At 40.9% G+C, this 17,599-nt stretch overlaps 1 protein-coding gene across 1 annotated transcript in view; it reads left to right on the plus strand.

Moving 5' to 3' along the window:
* The window catches only part of ABLIM3 (actin binding LIM protein family member 3), a 193,549-nt gene that overhangs the window by 3,186 nt on the left and 172,764 nt on the right, over positions 1 to 17,599 (plus strand). Inside the window, exon 2 of the mRNA XM_089909518.1 lies at positions 165 to 233. The gene's annotated coding sequence lies outside the window, so the exon portion shown is untranslated. The remainder of the gene's footprint in view (positions 1 to 164; positions 234 to 17,599) is intronic.

Below are 17,599 nucleotides of genomic sequence, written 5' to 3' on the forward strand. Positions count from 1 at the left end.
GGAGAAACTGAGGCACAGAGAGATTAAGTGCTTGCCAGAGTCACACTGCTAGTCTCTTGTAGAGCAGAGTACAAGAAGAGCTGCCTGTTTAAACCAAGGTAGAGGGAAGGGTTTCGAGTGGGGAAGGGTCAGTAACCCTGTCACTTTTCCTTCTGCCCCCACAGCTCAGAGGACCCTGTTTGAAAACTTCTGATAAGAAAACCAGAAGATAAACTGAATGGCTTAATGTCAAGGTAGGATAAAATGTTACAAAGATAAATATTTTAATACACAGTTAGCTTTAAAGAAAGAAAGGGAAATCCGTGGGAGCCAGAAACAAGTGCGGAATTCAGAGTCCTACAAGTTCATGTGAGTTGATGCCATGGGGACCCTGAGGGTTCTCAGCCTGAACATTGGTCCTCAGAGCTGGGCTGGTCTTCTAATGTCCACCACCACCCCACCCTCCCTTATTAGACATGACCGTGGGCCTATGTAAAGCAGGAGAGCTGGACATTTGCTCCCTGCGTGAAGCTTGAAGCCTGAAAGTGTTGTTTTTCCATCAAAAAAGGAATTAGAAAACTTACTTCCACCTTCCAAGGAAACCCTGAAGAAGCCATGCATCTGTGAGGAAAATATCAAACCTCCAGACTCGCTACTTGAGAAGGTGTAGGATCTGAATTTACCCTGCACTCTACAGGAATCCCAATCAGGGGAGTAAGTGATTAAAACTGGCCCTTGGATGTTGATTCTCTAGGAAGACAACCGAAACAATTGCAAAAACTACTCTATAAGGATACTTTCACAGTGCAGGGCTCTTGAGAAGCCCCCCCCCCTTTTTTCTTTTAAATGTTGAAGACTCATTCAGGGTAGTTCACAGTTAAAGCGATACAAATCCAAAAGGAAATTAACTATCTGGAGGGAGGACCAGCAGTTGTAACCAGCCAGTGAATTAGCATAGCAAGAATGGGAAATAAAAGAACAGGAAATGAAAGAGACCTAAAATAAGTGTGTTAAAGTAACTTAAAAGATTTTTAAAATTAGGAACCATCATGAAAGAATAGAGCATTATGGACAGACAAATTTGATCAATAGGCAAATACAACAACCAAAAATTTTTTTGATAAAATTTGATTTGATAAAATACAAATTTGATTTAAAAAAAGACACATTTGATAAGTAACCAAATAACAACTCCTAGAAACAAACAAAAGTGCACTGCAATTAAAGATCCACTGGATAGGTTAAATACAAGATTCAGCACAGCAGAGGAAAAAAAATCCAGGAACCTGAACACAGATCTGCAGGAATCACCCAGAATGTAGCTGTAGAAACTACAAAAGGATTAACCAAGGAGACAGAATAGAATGAGAGGCCCAGCATAATCTAATAGAACTCCCAGAAGGAAAGGCTGAAAGGGAGTCAGTACTCACAGGGAAAATGACTGAGAATATTCCAGAATGAAGACATGAATCTTCATACTGAAAAAGTACATTAAGTTCTCAAGAGGGTAAATAACAGTAAAAGATTTTTTTAAACATGATTTCTGTTTCTCTAAAGGTTTTATCTGTTCTTGTTTTTCCTCCCAGTCCTTCTTTCTGGGTTTAATTTCTATTTCATCTAAGTGTTCGATTTTATAGAATGAAAGAATTAAATGAAAATATAAGAATATAAATTAATAAAATAAAGAATATAGAAAGAAGGAAATAACAATGACGAATGACAAAATTAATGAAATTCTATGTTTTAAGAACTCGTTTTCGGGGCTTCCCTGGTGGCGCAGTGGTTAAGAATCCACCTGCCAGTGCAGGGGACACGGGCTCAAGCCCTGATCCAGGAAGATCCCACATGCCGCGGAGCAAGTAAGCCTGTGCGCCACAACTACTGAGCCTGCGCTCTAGAGGCCACTCGCAACAGCTAGAGAAAGCCTGCGCGCAGCAACGAAGACCCAACGTAGCCAAAAAAAAAAACAAAAAACAAAACTCGTTTTCAAGCTGCCGCTGCTATAAGTTAGTTACTATTGCTGGGCTCTGCTTACTTCCATGACAGACAGGCTATTCCCCCATGTGTAGATCAGAAGTCAGCTTCTGGGGCAGTTTTACTCTCAGTATACTGCCCATGTGGTCAGAAAAGCCTTCCAGGGGCGGTACACCCAGCACAGGGAGGGAAGCTGGGGGAAGAGGATGGAGACTTCAGCAAATGCTGGACCATCTTCAGAAACCTGACCCCAAATGAACATACACTAAGAGTGACACCCAGTGGCCTGATCACAGGGACAGCACAGCACATAGGGATGGTTCCCAGGACTTCCACACCCTGGCTGCTGCTGGTAGCAGGTTGTTTGTGGGGTTTTCCTCCAATTGCTGTGTTTCAGGGTATCTGTAATCTAGAGAGTGATTTCTAGAGTGTGCAATGAGCCAGTTTCCCTCTCTTCTCCCTCTCCCACCCCTCCCTGTGTCCTGTCCACTTTCCCCTTCCCTACCGAATGTGCAGTCCCTGGTGCATGGGGTCCCACGGGCGACCAGGTAGAGGCCAACAGGCAACTCTGTGCAAGTAAGGAGTAGGTCTCTTGCCAGCACTGCGATACAGGGGATGATATTCTGCAGGATGATTGTATCCTGTACAACTAAGCCAGCTAAAATGTGATGATCAGTTTAATTTAGTAGTACTGGGTTACTGAAGTTCAGGGTGGGGTATAAGATACTGGAGTACCAGGGTAGACAATCCATTCTATCACAAAAAGGCCTCAGTGAGGCCTGGTTAGGTTACCTCACTTCTGCAAACAGGACTGCAGTTATCTTTCTGAACTCTTTAGTAACTGCTAACTTGGAGATTATTCTGCAGAGATGCTGGATGAGATGCAAAACCCCATAAGAACATTATAAAATCAGACACCCCTCCCACCATCTAATTAAAATCATGTCTCAAAGCTCACCACCAATAACCACAATAATAATAAGAACTAATATATATTGATGATACACACACAGACTGTGCCAGGCACCATTCTAAGTGCTTTACATGTATTAGCTCATTTAAACTTACGACAGTCCTAATAGGCAAGTACTAATATTTTATACACATTTTACAGATGAGAAAACTGAGATAGAAAGATAAATTGTCCAAAGTTACCGAGCTGGTAAGCTAACGGAGACACATGATGTTCTCACATGGCCCCAAAATGCCTTTCAGGCAGCCTGACTCTGGAACTATGTAAACCATTAAGCTGTGCTGTATGTGAATGACCTCGCAATGGCCAGTCCCAAAGGCCTTTCCTCTGTCTACTCGCTTTACCTCTTTAAGGCCTGCGACAGTGTTAACCATCCCTTCACCTCCCTGGTGGCTGGTTCCTTCCTCTCAGCCTGCTCCTGTCTCTTTTGCTATGTTTTCTTCCTCTGTTCTGTAAATAGAGGCATCCTCCCAGTTCTACCCCACCAAGCCTATTTTCCAGTCTCTTTATTCTTTCTCCCTTTCACCAGGACCTTGGTTGCAGCACTCATTAGATTTAATGTCAGGACGCTGGAATTCCAGACCCAAGGCCTTAGGTTCATCCCTCTCACTCCTGGGTTCCTCACTTCCCCCTGCAGTAAAGTGAGGGGGTGGTTTAGAGCAGTGATTCTCACCTTGGCTGCACATTAGCCCCACCTGGTGGTGGGATCGGAAGAACATGAGAGAGTTAGGGTTGGGGGCAGCTAGAAAATTTCTAGAATGAATGTGCTTTCCTAAGTTAGGAGATATAAGTTGTTTTGAAATTATCTTTACATTTATTAACACGTTATGGGTCTCCTTAAATGCTTAATGAGATGTCCAAAGCAAATTCAGCCTCTTCTAAAACATTCAGGATGGGAATGCTCCAGACTTACAAAGTTGAGTGCAATCTCCTGGCGCCTTCCTTAAAGTTCTTCTGCCTTGGGCTCAAATTCCCATAAAACGGACTGCACACAACCCACACAAGAGCCAGGGTTTACTCCAACATTGATGCTTGCCCTACGTTCTTTCTCATCCTATGGCCAGTAAGCTTTTTCTTGTAAAAAGCAGACTGAAAACTATGAAATTCTAAAATTCTAATAATTTCTAGCCCTCTAAGCACACTTATAAACATGATTTATGTGTACTGAAATTTTCCTTCTTCTAGGCTTGATCTCTAAGAGACAAATACCTGTTTCTTTTTGTTCTGGCTATTGTGGGTCCAGATTTGGTCCTTGGGTATGTATGATGACTGTGCTGCTTGCACACGTTAATGTGCAAAAAATTTGTCTGAAATCACGTTAAATGCAAGTTCTGTAGGTCTGAGGTGAAGCTCCCAGGTGATCCTGACGTTTCTGGTCTATGGACGACACTTTGAATAGTGAGAGTCTGTAGTGTTCACTGGAAGAGATGTTAAGTGTGGAGAACAAAAGATCTCCAAGACTGTAGTGGAAAAATCTCTCCCTTATTCCTTTCAGACTTGAGCCATCTTGACCCTTTACCCTTTGCACAAGGTCACTTCCTGCGTAAATCAACATGAAGCCACTATTTTCTGGAAGATGTTAAACATGCATCAAATCAGGCGGCATCCCCTTGCTTTGCTTGGTTTTGCTCTGTAACCGTAACTTTCCTATCATGAGTTGTCCTCCATGGAGAGGGTAGGTGAGCCATTTCCCAACACAGCAGTACTGGTGCTGTGCCCCAGTATCCTTACTTACCTTCTGCAAAACCCTGCAGCCTGAGCCTGCTGTAAGCAGATAATTCCCATCCCCTACCCAAAGCTATGGAGTAGAGTATCTGGTACTTCTATACTCTGAACTGCTTCTTTGCTACTGCTCAAAGCTAGTTCCTTATTTTTAAGAAGCTGCCAGTCTCATTTGGTAGGTGATCAATAATTTTTTGCCAGCTTTGATTGGTTATCTAATAAAGAAGGGTCTCCCTGGAGACAAAGAAGCCAAATTCTTCATATGGCATTTCAGAGGAATAGTTAACATTTACTTTAGATTTACTTACAGACTATTTGAGATGTTTCAAAAGCCAACCAGCCATGTCCTCTTCAGGAATTTACTTCTTGCAATTTTTAGAGCCAGATTAATTCTTTAATGTCAAGTCCTACAGATTGGCTGAGCTGGGAAGTGGTTGTCTCTTTGCCTGCCTGCTCCATGCTTGCCCAAAATTCTGCTTCTGACTGTAACTAGCCATAGTCCAAAGGTCCCTTCTCCTCAAGGTCAGGTCATTTTATCAAGAGTCAGCCAGTTGACCAGCGTGTGACAGGTGACAGAATCTCAATTCAGTGAAGCTCAGTAAAGAGAGAGAGAGAGAGAAGCTCCAGCCTCTGATCAGAGGAGACACGGTGAAGGAAAAGATAACTGAGCTGTACCTTGGAGGATGCAGGCAAGCCTGACTGAAGATGTGAGGGAGAGCATAAAAGTTGTGGGAAAGAAATGTCTGAAGACCTGGCAGTCAAATGTGCAATGTAGGTTTGACTGATAATATAGAGTCCATATCAACTGTGACCAAAATAATGGTATGGAATGGAGTATCATGAGTCATGACAGGGGGGTGAGAATGGCAGCCAGATTGTGCAACTTTTTATATGTCAGCCTGAAAAGATTTAAATTAACCTTGTAGGCAATGGAGAGTGATGGAAGATTTGTAATTAAGGAAATGTCCCAGTTAAAGTTGAGGTATTTACAAAGTTAATGTATTTACAAATTTTTGTATTACAAAAATACAAAGATATATTTGGCTGTGGTGTCTAGATCACCTGCAGATGAGGTGTGAGTTTGAGCATGAGTCATATTCTCCCACAAATTTGATCTGTCTTGGTAAAAGTACCATGTAAATGAGAAAAAATGTCTATTCTATAGTTACAGGATTTAGTGTTTCATAAATATTAATTATGTCAAAATGAGCAAGTGTTTTTCAGGTCATCTTTATTTTTACCGATTTTCTGTGTTCTTTCAATTGTGTGTTATTTTGTTGTCCTTTCAGTTGCTGAGAGAGGGTGTTAAGATCCCCAATTGTGATTATAGAATTTCTGTTTCTCCCCTTGATTCTCTCAACTGCTTCTTTGTATATTTTAAAGATCTATTATCAGCACACACATGACTGATTGTATGTCTTTTCATGTACCATTTCAGCCACTTCAGCCTTCTTATGCTTACACCTTACATGATATCATTTTCGATCCAATTGCTTTTAACCTATCTTTGTATTTAAAATATGTATCTGGTGAATAGCATACAATTGGGTCTCACTTTTTAAAAATCAATTCTGACGTTCCCTGTAGTGTTGTTTTACAGGCTTCTCGCTCCCATGGTTTGTGATGAGAAGTCAGAGGTCTTTGGAATGGACTTTTTTAAGGAAAAATTATTCATGACACTTGTTAAAGACTTTATTCAAGAAGTAACTACTGCAGTGAGGTTTTGCAGCAGAGAAGAGAGATCAGGCTCAACTCCAAATACGACAAGGACGAGTGGAGACTTACAGCCAAGGAACAGGATGGGGTCAGTAAATGGAAAATTACTAAGAGGAAGGAATCAGGGATAGGGGGATTCGTGCTGAAGCCATGCCAGGGTGATAAGATATTGAGGATTGGGAATGAGGAATTTGATCAGATACGGAGAGTGATCAGACACTGAGTGAGGGATTTTGCTAAACTGACTCAGCAGGATGCTTGCTAAAGCTGGACTAAATGGACCAAGGACAAATCCCACGGTTGGATCCTAGTCAGAAAGAGGACTCAGAGGCGCTTGATTCAAGTTTGGTCAAAGGAGAGAGTCTGTCACATCCCACTATGTGTAGTGGGTCTTTTTCTCTAGCTCTTTCAACATTTTCTCTTTACCTTTGGTTTTCAACATTTTGACTATTATGTGATTAGATACAATTTTCTCTAATTTCTCTTGCTGAGCTTCTTGGATTTGTGTCTTTGAGAAAGCGCCTGCCCCGTTCTCTCTCTAGGAGCTTTATAGTTTCACATTTTACATCTAGGTCTGTGATCCATTTTGAGTTAATTACTGTGAAGAATGGAAGGTCTGTGTCTAGAACAGATACAGGTCTAGATGTTCCAGCACCATTTGACGAAGAGACTAGTTTTGCTCCATTGAACTGCCTTTGCTCCTTTGTCAAAGATCAGTTAACTATATTTATGGGGGTCTATTTCATGGGCTTTCTATTCTGTTCCATTGATATATTTGTCTTTTGCCAATACCACACTGTCTTGATTACTGTAGCTTTATAGTAAGTCTTGAAGTCAGGTAGTGTCAGTCCTCCTACTTTGTTATTCTCCTTCAATACTGTGTTGGCTATTCTGGGTCGCCAGAAAGATGAAGGACCCAAAGTCCTTCTCAAAGCACAACGCAGCCTTTGATATCCTGGCTGCAGCAGGAGGCCCAGGGAGGATGGGAGGGGCAGCCCAGCCCTCAGGACCAGTAGTCCTTGCACTGTCAGGCCTCTGACTGGGGAGTAGAGCTCCTCCCTGCCTCTCTGCAGATTGCTTCATACCTATCAGGCTGTGGCACATTCCACCCATTCTAGGATTGAGATACACAGTTTGGTTCCTGTGGGTGCAGCCAAGGCATGGGAGGAGGGCAGAGAGCATCGCAGGATTCAAAGCTGCTATTCCTGCTCCCTCCCTGACTGGCTTGGCCCACACTGACTCATCTGCCACTGGGAAAGGGGTCCCTACCTAGCCTCTGTCTGCAAACACCTCCCCTGGCTATCCGGGTGAACCTGGAGCTGGAAGCATAGCATCTCACCTCACCCCCAGCAGCATCAATGAGCCAACCCCCAGCACTGGCTCCCAGTCTTTGTCAGAAGGAATCCAGGAATTCACCTGATGTAGCCCAGCATCTCACAGGTGAGAGGATGGAGGACCAAGTATGTTAAGGCTATGCATGAAATCTAGTTGCATGAAACAAACCTCATTTGCTTTTTGGATAGTCAGCCGAGCAGGGGGATGCAGTTGACATAGTGAGCTGAGCTTTAGAAAAGCCTCCCATGAGATCTTGCAAATGAGATGGAAAAAAATATGGGTTGAATCCAAATAAGGTTAGACAGATTGATGACTGATTTAAAGACTACTAATAAATTACTTAATGCTTCCTTGGATGCTATCTTCAGATCAGGTTCTTAGTCGCAGCTCTCATTCCATTCCAGGCCAAATTTTAATAGTCTTGGATGAAGGCACAAATTCATTCCTTTAAATAATATTGAATGGGTGCCTACTCTGTACTGGGCACTCATGGCACTGTTGAGTGAAAACAGAGCCCCTGCCCTCACAGAACCCAGAATCCACTGAGGACTTAGAGGTCAATCAGAGTATAACACAAATGGCTGTACAGTAAGAGCTGTGACAGGGAGGAAGGTCAGTACTGTCAGAGCACATCAAAGGAGACTTTCATCTAGGTGGGGAAAGCAAGGAAGACTTCCCTACAGAAGTGACTTTTAAGCTAATTTCTGAAAGATACCTAAGAGTTACAAAGACAAGAGGGAAAAGAATTCCAGAGAGAGAGACCAGCCTGTCCCTCTGAGGCCCTGTGCCAGGAGGGAATATGACTAGTGTGAAGGAATGAAGGGCCAGTGAGCCAAGGGTGCAGGGAGCCACAAGGAGCTGCATTCATCTGCTGGAATATAAGCTCCATGAGGGCAGAGAATTTGTATTATTTTGCTCACAGCTGTGTCCGCAGTGCCTAGAGCTGTGAGAGAGTGGCATGGACATATATACCAAATGTAAAATAGATAGCTAGTGGGGAGCAGCCACATAGCAAAGGGAAATCAGCTCGGTGCTTTGTGACCACCTAGAGGGGTGGGATAGGGAGGGTGGGAGGGAGACACAAGAGGGAGGAGATATGAGGATATACGTATATGTATAGCTGATTCACTTTGTTACAAAACAGGAAGTAACATACCATTGTAAAGCAATTATACTCCAATACAGATGTTAAAAAAAAAAAAAAGCTACAATGAGGTATCACCTCACGTGGGTCAGAATGTCCGTCAATCAAAAAAATCTACAAACAGTAAATGCTGGAGAGGGTGTGGAGAAAAGGGAACCATCTTGCACTGTTGGTGGGAATGTAAATTGATACAGCCACTATGGAGAACAGTAAGGAGGTTCCTTAAAAAACTGAAAATAGAACTACCATATGACCCAGCAATCCCACTACTGGGCATATACCCTGAGAAAACCATAATTCAAAAAGAGTCACGTACCACAATGTTCATTGCAGCTCTATTTACAATAGACAAGACATGGAAGCAACCTAAGTGTCCATCGACAGACGAATGGATAAAGAAGATGTGGCACATATATACAATGGAATATTATTCAGCCATAAAAAGAAACAAAATTGAGTAATTTTTAGTGAAGTGGATGGACCTAGAGTCTGTCATACAGAGTGAAGTACCTCAGAAAGAGAAAAACAAATACCGTATGCTAAAACATATATATGGAATCAAAAAAAAAAATGGTTCTGATGAACCTAGGGCCAGGACAGGAATAAAGACACAGATGTAGAGAATGGACTTGAGGACGCGGGGAGCAGGAAGGGTAAGCTGGGACGAAGTGAGAGAGTAGCGTTGACATATACACACTACCAAATGTAAAGTAGAAAGCTAATGGGAAGAAGCTGCATAGCACAGGGAGATCAGCTCAGTGCTTTGTGACCACCTAGAGGGGTGGGATAGGGAGGGTGGGAGGGAGATGCAAGATGGGGTGGGGGTGGATATGGGGATATATGTATGCATATAGCTGATTCACTTTTTTATACAGCAGAAATTAACACAACATTGTAAAGCAATTATACTCCAATAAAGATGTTAAAAAAAAAAAAGCCATTGGTGAGGGGGGACAGAGGGTGCAGAGGAAAAAACAGAATTCACCATTGTCTCAGAAAGTTTGAAGGAAATGTCACAGTAAATAACAAGCAAATAAAATACATGTAAAAATGTTAACTCAAAATACACTAAAAAATATGACACAAGTACAGCTGGGGAAATGGCTAAAAAACAACACATAAAAGGAACACATCAGAGTTTTAGGTACTCTCAAGTTCCAAGCATGAATTATCCGTAAATGAGGCTACCAAACATTAATGCAATTTAGACCAAACAAGGAGACTTACTGTGTAAGATAACAAAATGGCAAATTCTGCTGTACTCTGGGCCCTCTGATGGGACCATGCATTCAGCTCTAGGTGACAGATATTAAAATAGACATTTATCAACTGGAACTTCCTGAGAAAGGGGCCACTAATAGTAAAGCAAGTCAGTACATCAAGGAATACCTTCATTAACAGAGGACCTTTAACAAACATAAGAAAAAACTCAGAGGGAATAGTCACATTTCAGTGCTTAAAGTCTCTCATGAGAGTGAGAGATTGTACTTCTCTGGTCTCTGGGAGTTTAATCCAGGGTGGGTGTTACAGGAACACAGATTTCCACTTAGTGACAGAAAGTTTTCTAAATCAATCTGTCCCAAAATAGAAGCCTGGAGTCTTCCTGGAGGGAGAGTAAGCAGATGCATGCTGTGAGAAGGTTGGTCCAGGTCATGAAACACAGGGCCTGTGTTTCTGGCTGCTTGGATTCTGAACGTGATTCTCAAAGCTACATGGAAGCCTCAGGAGCATATTAAGGAGGGCAGCAGCCTGTTCCAGTTTATATCCTGGGAGGACCACTTCAGTGTTAAGGATGCTCTGGGCGTTGGCCTCATGGGAGTGGTCAGGAGTGTCCAGAGCACGCACCAGCTCACACCCAGGTGCTGATACTCTGACTGGGATTGCATTTACCTATAGATCAATCTGGGGAGAAATGACATCTTGACAACACTGACTTCCGATCCATGTATGCAGTACGTCTCTCCATTTTTGTAGGTCTAGTTCAATTTCTCTCATCAGTGTTTTGTAAATGTGAGCATATATATCTTGCATGTATTTTGTTAGACTTACCTCTATGTATTTCATGTCTTTGGTACTGTTGTAACATATCGTTTGTAGAGTCTTTAGGATTTCCTACACAGATAATCATGTCATCTGCAAGTGAAGACAATTTTTATTCCTTCCCTTCTAATCTTAATACCATTTATTTCTTGTTCTTGTCTTCTATACAGTTTTGAATAGTTGTGAGAGTGGATATCCTTGCCTTGTTCCTGATCTTAGGGATAATCATTCAGTCTTTCATACACTAAATATGATGTTAGCTATACATTTTCTTTTTTTTTTTTCTTTTAATTTATTTATTTATTTTTGGCTGCATTGGGTCTTTGTTACTGAGTGCGGGCTTTCTCTAGTTGTGGCGAGCGGGGGCTACTCTTCATTGTGGTGCTCGGGCTTCTCGTTGCGGTGGCTTCTCTTGTTGAGGAGCACAGGCTCTAGACGCATAGGCTTCAGTAGTTGTGGCACATGGGCTCAGTAGTCGTGGCTCGCGGGCTCTAGAGCGCAGGCTCAGTAGTTGTGGCACACGGGCTTAGTTGCTCCGTGGCATGTGGGATCTTCCCGAACCAGGGATCGAACCTGTGTACCCTGCATTGGCAGGCGGATTCTTAAACGCTGTGCCACCAAGGAAGTCCCAGCTATACATTTTCATAGTTGATCTTTATTAGGTTGAAGAACCTCCCTATTATCTCTAGTTTCTCGAGAGGTTTTATTATGAATGGATGTTGAATTTTGCTAAAATGCTTTTTCTGAATCTATTGAAATAATCATTTTTCTTTTTTTATCTGTTGATACAGTGATTACATTGATTAATTTTCTTTCCTTTTTTGATTTATTTTCAAATATCGAGCTAACCTTGCATTACAAGGACAAAACCACTTGTTCATTATGTGTTATCCTTTTTATATATTGCTGGATTTAAGTTGCTAATATTTTGCCAAGGGCTTTTGCATCTATGTCTGTGAGGGATATCTGGGCTGTAGATTTCTTTTCATGTAATGTCTTTGTCTGGTTTTGGTATTAGGTTGATACTGGATTCATAAAATAAATTGGAAAATATTCCATCCTTTTCCACTTTTGGAAAACATCTCTAGAATTGGTATTATTCTTTCCTTAAGTGTTTGATAAAATTGACCACTGAACTCATATGGGCTAGGAGTTTTCTTTGTTGGAAAGTTTTTAGCTACAAATTTAATTTTTTAATAGGTATAGCATTGTTTGGACTATCTATTTCTTCTTGAGTGAGCTTTGGGAGTTTGGGTCTTTCAGGCAATTTTTCCATTTCATGTATATTCTCAAATTTATTAGTATAAAGTTATTCATAATATTCCCGCATTAACCTTTTAATTTCCATAGGATCTCTAAAGTCTTCTCTTTAATTTCTGATATTGGTAATTTGTACTTTCTCTCTCTCTCTTTTTAAATTGAACATACTGGATATTTATAAATATAAATTATAGTTTCATTGATTTTTCTCTACTGTTTTTCTGGTTTCTATTTTGTTGATTTCTGCTCTTTATTTCCATCTTCTGATTCTTTTGTATTTAACTTGCTTTCCTTTTTATAATTTCTTAAGGTGGCAGCTAAGTCTCATTGTAATGAGACTTTTCTTCTTTATGAGTAATTAACGTCTTACATGTTCCTATAGCATTTCTTTAGCTATATCACACATATTTTTATAGGTTGTGTTTTCATATGTCTAACTCACAAAGTATTAGGATCTCCTTTATGATTCCTTCTTTGATCCATGGGTAATTTAGAAGTGTATCTTTTTATTTCTAATTATTTAGAGATTTCTGGCTGTATCTCTCTCTTATTCATTTCTAGTTGAATGCTATTATGGTCAGAGAACATGCTTTGTATTATTTTGGTCCTTATAAATTTGCAGAGATTTATTTTGTGGCCTAGAATATGACTTGTCTTGGTGAATATTCCATGTGTACTTGAAAAGAATGTTTACTTTGCTATTGTTAAGTGTTCTGTACATGTTAATTAACTCAAGTTGGTTGAAAGTGCCCTCGGTGTCCTTCAGGCCTTCTTCAGGAGTCATATAATCATAACTATGTATGTACCTAATAATAGAATTTGAGAATACAAAAAGTAAAATGATGTAACTTGAACAAGAAAAAGATATATCTGGAGATATAATTATATCTGGAGACATCAACATCAACACTAATTGATATAACAAGTAGATGAAGAGAAGTTACAAGAAAAAAGAAGTCGAAATTCAACCCATATTTCTCCATCATCAGTATCACATCATTATCATTAAACATTTATTGTCTCCCCGGGATATGTTTCACCATCAGGGGTTGCAAACTCCTGTGTCTACAAGGGCCAAGCAAATGAGAAGTTAGTGGAGTTGGCTGGGTGACACAAGCTTTATAGGGGTCAGGGAAACAACAGGAAGAGGTACAGCCCTGATGCACGGGAGCGGACATGCCCAGTCTAAAGAGGAAAGCCCTGCTTGACTGTTAGAAAATAAGAAACACGGTTAGAAAAGAAGAAACACGATGTGAAATATGACCAGACCCGATTTGGCATGGAAACCAGAAATCTACATCTTAAGTGAAATATCCCCATTTTTTAATGTTGGAAAGATAAATCAAAATGATATTTGAAACACTGAGTGGGCCAGTACTTTAGTACAAACAAACTTTCCTGCAGGCCAAGTCCAGCCCAAGGGCCTCTGCTTTGCAACCTCAGGTGTAAATGCTAATTCTTCCCCTTGGAGAGTTCACAGTTTAGTTGGAGTAGTGAGTTATGCACTTGGGTTATACATTTCAAGGGAAAACATGGTGGGATCCATTGAGAGATAAGAACAAAGTGGAATATATTGAAACTTTTACTCATTCAACAAACATGCATTTATCACCTACCATATTCCAGGCATTGTTCTAGGTAGTGGAGATTCATCAGTGAAAAGAACAGATGAAATCCTTTGCCCTCAAGGATCTTATAGTCCAGTGAGAGGATAAAGATACAGAAAAATCACAAATAAATAAGTAATGTAATGAGTTATAAGAGGATATGTACTTTTTTTTTAATTAAAAAAAAATAAAGATTGGAACTGCCAGGTTAGAGGGGCGGCAATTTTTATGAATATTAGGACAGAGAGAGATGTGGTCACTGAGAAGGTGACAGCTGAGCAGAGATTTAAGGACATGAGGAAGGGATCCATGAATATCCGGGAGAACAGCATGCCAGCAAAGGGAAGATCAGTGCAAAGACCCTGAGGCAGGAGTGTGCCTAGCATGCTAGAGGAAGCCCAGAGTAGAAAGTGTTGCTTGAACAGAGTGAGCCAAGGTGAGGAAGTGGTCAAGTTATGTAGAAAGCAGAGAGCACCTTAAAAAGGAGTAATTGAAGAGTGTTAAGTAAAAAGGCTATTTGCAAAGCTGGGCACAGGGCTCAGATAAATCAGCAAGGTCAGGGCCTGGAGAGGTAGCAGTAGCTGGATATTTTTAGCACTCCTGGGCCAGAAGGGGGCAGCAGAGAGCAGGATGTCTGGACCTGGGAGGGCTGGCTGTAGGAGAGGGCTGCTGGCAGATGTGGTCTTTGGTAAAGCAACACAGTCATGGCCACAACCAGGATTAGCAAGAAAAGAAACAGAGGACTAAATACCCCAACGTCTCTCAGTTCCCGTTTCCCCATCCTGTACCAGCGCCTGCCATCGACTGATCAACTCCAAGCCAAAAGCAGTGGAGCATGTTTGAAGATTCCTGTGGCCAGTCTCCTGGCAAAGAGAGGAGAGTGGAAAAGGCTGGAGAATGAATCTACAGGGACAAAAGGAGAATGTACAGGACAGAGAGTAGTGGGAAATGAAGTCAGAGAGATATGACTCTGGTTTTAATGTCAGCTTTTACTCTAAGTGAAAGGTGGAGCCACTGCAGGATTTTTAGCATAAGATTGATATCATTTGACCTTTAATTTATAAAGAATCACTCTGGCTGCTCTATAGAAATTGACTGTGGCTGAGAGAAAGACAGGGGTACAGACTATTGGCCCTGACTTGGACCATAGTGGTAAGCAGTGGAGGTGGTGAGAAGTGTTCTGATTCTGCATATATCCAAGTAGATCCAAAAGATTTCTATATGGATTAAGTGTAGGATGTAAGAGAAAGAGAAGCATCAAAAGTGACTAATGTTTTTATACAAGCAGCTCATGCAGCTCAATATCAAAAAAACAAACAACCCAATCCAAAAATGGGCAGAAGACCTAAAGAGACATTTCTCCAAAGACGATATACAGATTGCCAGCAAACACATGAAAGGATGCTCAACATCACTAATCATTAGAGAAATGAAAATCAAAACTACAATGAGGTATCACCTCACACCAGTCAGAATGGCCATCAACCAAAAAATCTACAAACAGTAAATGCTGGAGAGGGTGTGGAGAAAAGGGAGCCCTCTTGCACTGTTGTTGGGAATATAAATTGATACAGCCACTATGGAGAACAGTAAAGAGGTTCCTTAAAAAACTACAAATAGAACTACCATATGACCCAGCATTCCCACTACTGGGCATATAGCCTGAGAAAACCTTAATTCAAAAATAGTCATGTACCACAATGTTCATTGCAGCTCTGTTTACAATAACCAGGACATGGAAGCAACCTAAGTGTCCATCGACAGATGAATGCATAAAGATGTGGCACATATATACAATGGAATATTACTCAGCCATAAAAAGAAACGAAATTGAGTTATTTGTAGTGAGGTAGATGGACCTAGAGTCTGTCATACTGAGTGAAGTAAGTCAGAAAGAGGAAAACAAATACCGTATACTAACACATATATATGTAATCTTAAAAAAAAAAAGTTCTGAAGAACATAAGGGCAGGACAGGAATAAAGGTGCAGACATAGAGAATGGACTTGAGGACACAGGGAGGGGGAAGGGTAAGCTGGGACGAAGTGAGAGAGTGGCATGGACATATATACGCTACCAAATGTAAAATAGATAGCTAGTGGGAAGCAACCACATAGCACAGGGAGATCAGCTCAGTGCTTTGTGACCACCTAGAGGGATGGGATAGAGAGGGTGGGAGGGAGATGCAAGAGGAGGGAAATATGGGGATATATGTATACGTATAGCTGATTCATTTTGTTATACAGCAGAAACTAACACACCATTGTAAAGCAATTATACTCCAATAAAGATGTTTAAAAAAAAAGTGACTAATGGTTTGGTCTGAGCACCTAGAAAAATGGAGTTGTCTTTAACTGAGATAGGAGAACCTGCAAGTGAAGCTAATTTAACGGAGGGATGGGTGGGTGGGTGGGCGATGGACATATTAAGTTTGAGTCTATTAGATATCCAAATGAAGATGCTAAGTAGACAGTAGAATAGACTAGTTTGGAGTTCATAAGAAAGATCTGAACTGAAAATGTAAATTTGGGAATCATCAACAGAGGAATATATTGAAAATATGAGGTGGAAGAAACACTTCCAAATAGGAAAAAAAGACGGCTTCATGGGAGGGGCGTGGCATGTAATGTGCATCTTGAAGGATAGAATTTTTTTTTCTTCCTCTCCCTCTTCTTTTGAAGGATAGAATTTTGACAGCAGAAATAAATGAGAAAAGCATTCCAAGTGGAGGGAAAGCCACTAGTAATAATGCCAGGATAGGAAACTGGAGGCATGTTTGGGGAAGGCCAGTAGAGTTGGGAGGGGCTGTAGCCTTGCTGTTCAAGGAAGTCAGGGCAGAAATGGAACTAGAGCATGGTTCCTCGCTTCTAGTTCATTCATGCATTTGTCATATACTCACCGAACAATTATTTACCACCTACTTGGCCTAGGGGCTATGCTCTGTTCTGAATATTATAATAAAAACACTTAATGAGCAGTAATTATGTACTCCATGCAAAAAACAAAACTTCACCATCAACAAAATGAAAAGGCAACTTGTGGAATGGGAGAAATTATTTGCAAGTCATATATCTGATAAGGGGATGATATCCAAAATATATAAAGAACTCATACAACTCAATAGCAAAAAAAAAAACCCGAAGAATTCAACTTAAAAATGGGCAGAGGAACTGAATAGACATTTTTCCAAAGAAGGCATACAAATGATCAACAGATACATGAGAAGATGCTAACATCACTCTTCATTAGGGAAATACAAATTAAAACCACAATAAGATATCACCTCACACTTGTTAGAGTGGCCATCATCAAGAAGACAAGAGATTAAAAAATTCTGGCATGGATGCAGAGAAAAGGGAACCCTTGTGCAGTGTTTGTGGGAATGTAAATTGGTGCTGGCACTGCAGAAAACAGTATGGAGGTTCCTGAAAAAATTAAAAACAGAACTACCATATGATCCAGCAATTCCACTTCTGGGTACATATCTGAAGTAAATTGTCACCCCTTGAAAAGATAACTGCACCCCCATGTTGATTATAGCATTGTTTACAGTAGCCAAGACCTGGGAACAAGTTAGATGTCCACTGACAGATAAATGGAAAACGTTGATGTATGTAATGGAATATTATTCAGCTATGAACGAGAAGGGAATCCTCTCATTTGTGACAAGGTGGATGGACCTTGAGGGCATTATGCTAACTGAAATTAGTCAGACAAAGACAAATACTGTATGATCTTACTTATATGTGGAATCCAGAAAAGCCAAACTCATGGAAACAGAGAACAGACTGGTGGTTGCCAGAGGTAGGGGATGATGGGGTGGGCAACATAGGTCAAAGTGGTCATAAA

The sequence above is a fragment of the Delphinapterus leucas genome, chromosome 3, assembly GCF_059928025.1.
Source record: "Delphinapterus leucas isolate spDelLeu-1000000601 "Yukka" chromosome 3, BTC_Dleu_Yukka2, whole genome shotgun sequence".
NCBI classification, from domain to species: domain Eukaryota; kingdom Metazoa; phylum Chordata; class Mammalia; order Artiodactyla; family Monodontidae; genus Delphinapterus; species Delphinapterus leucas.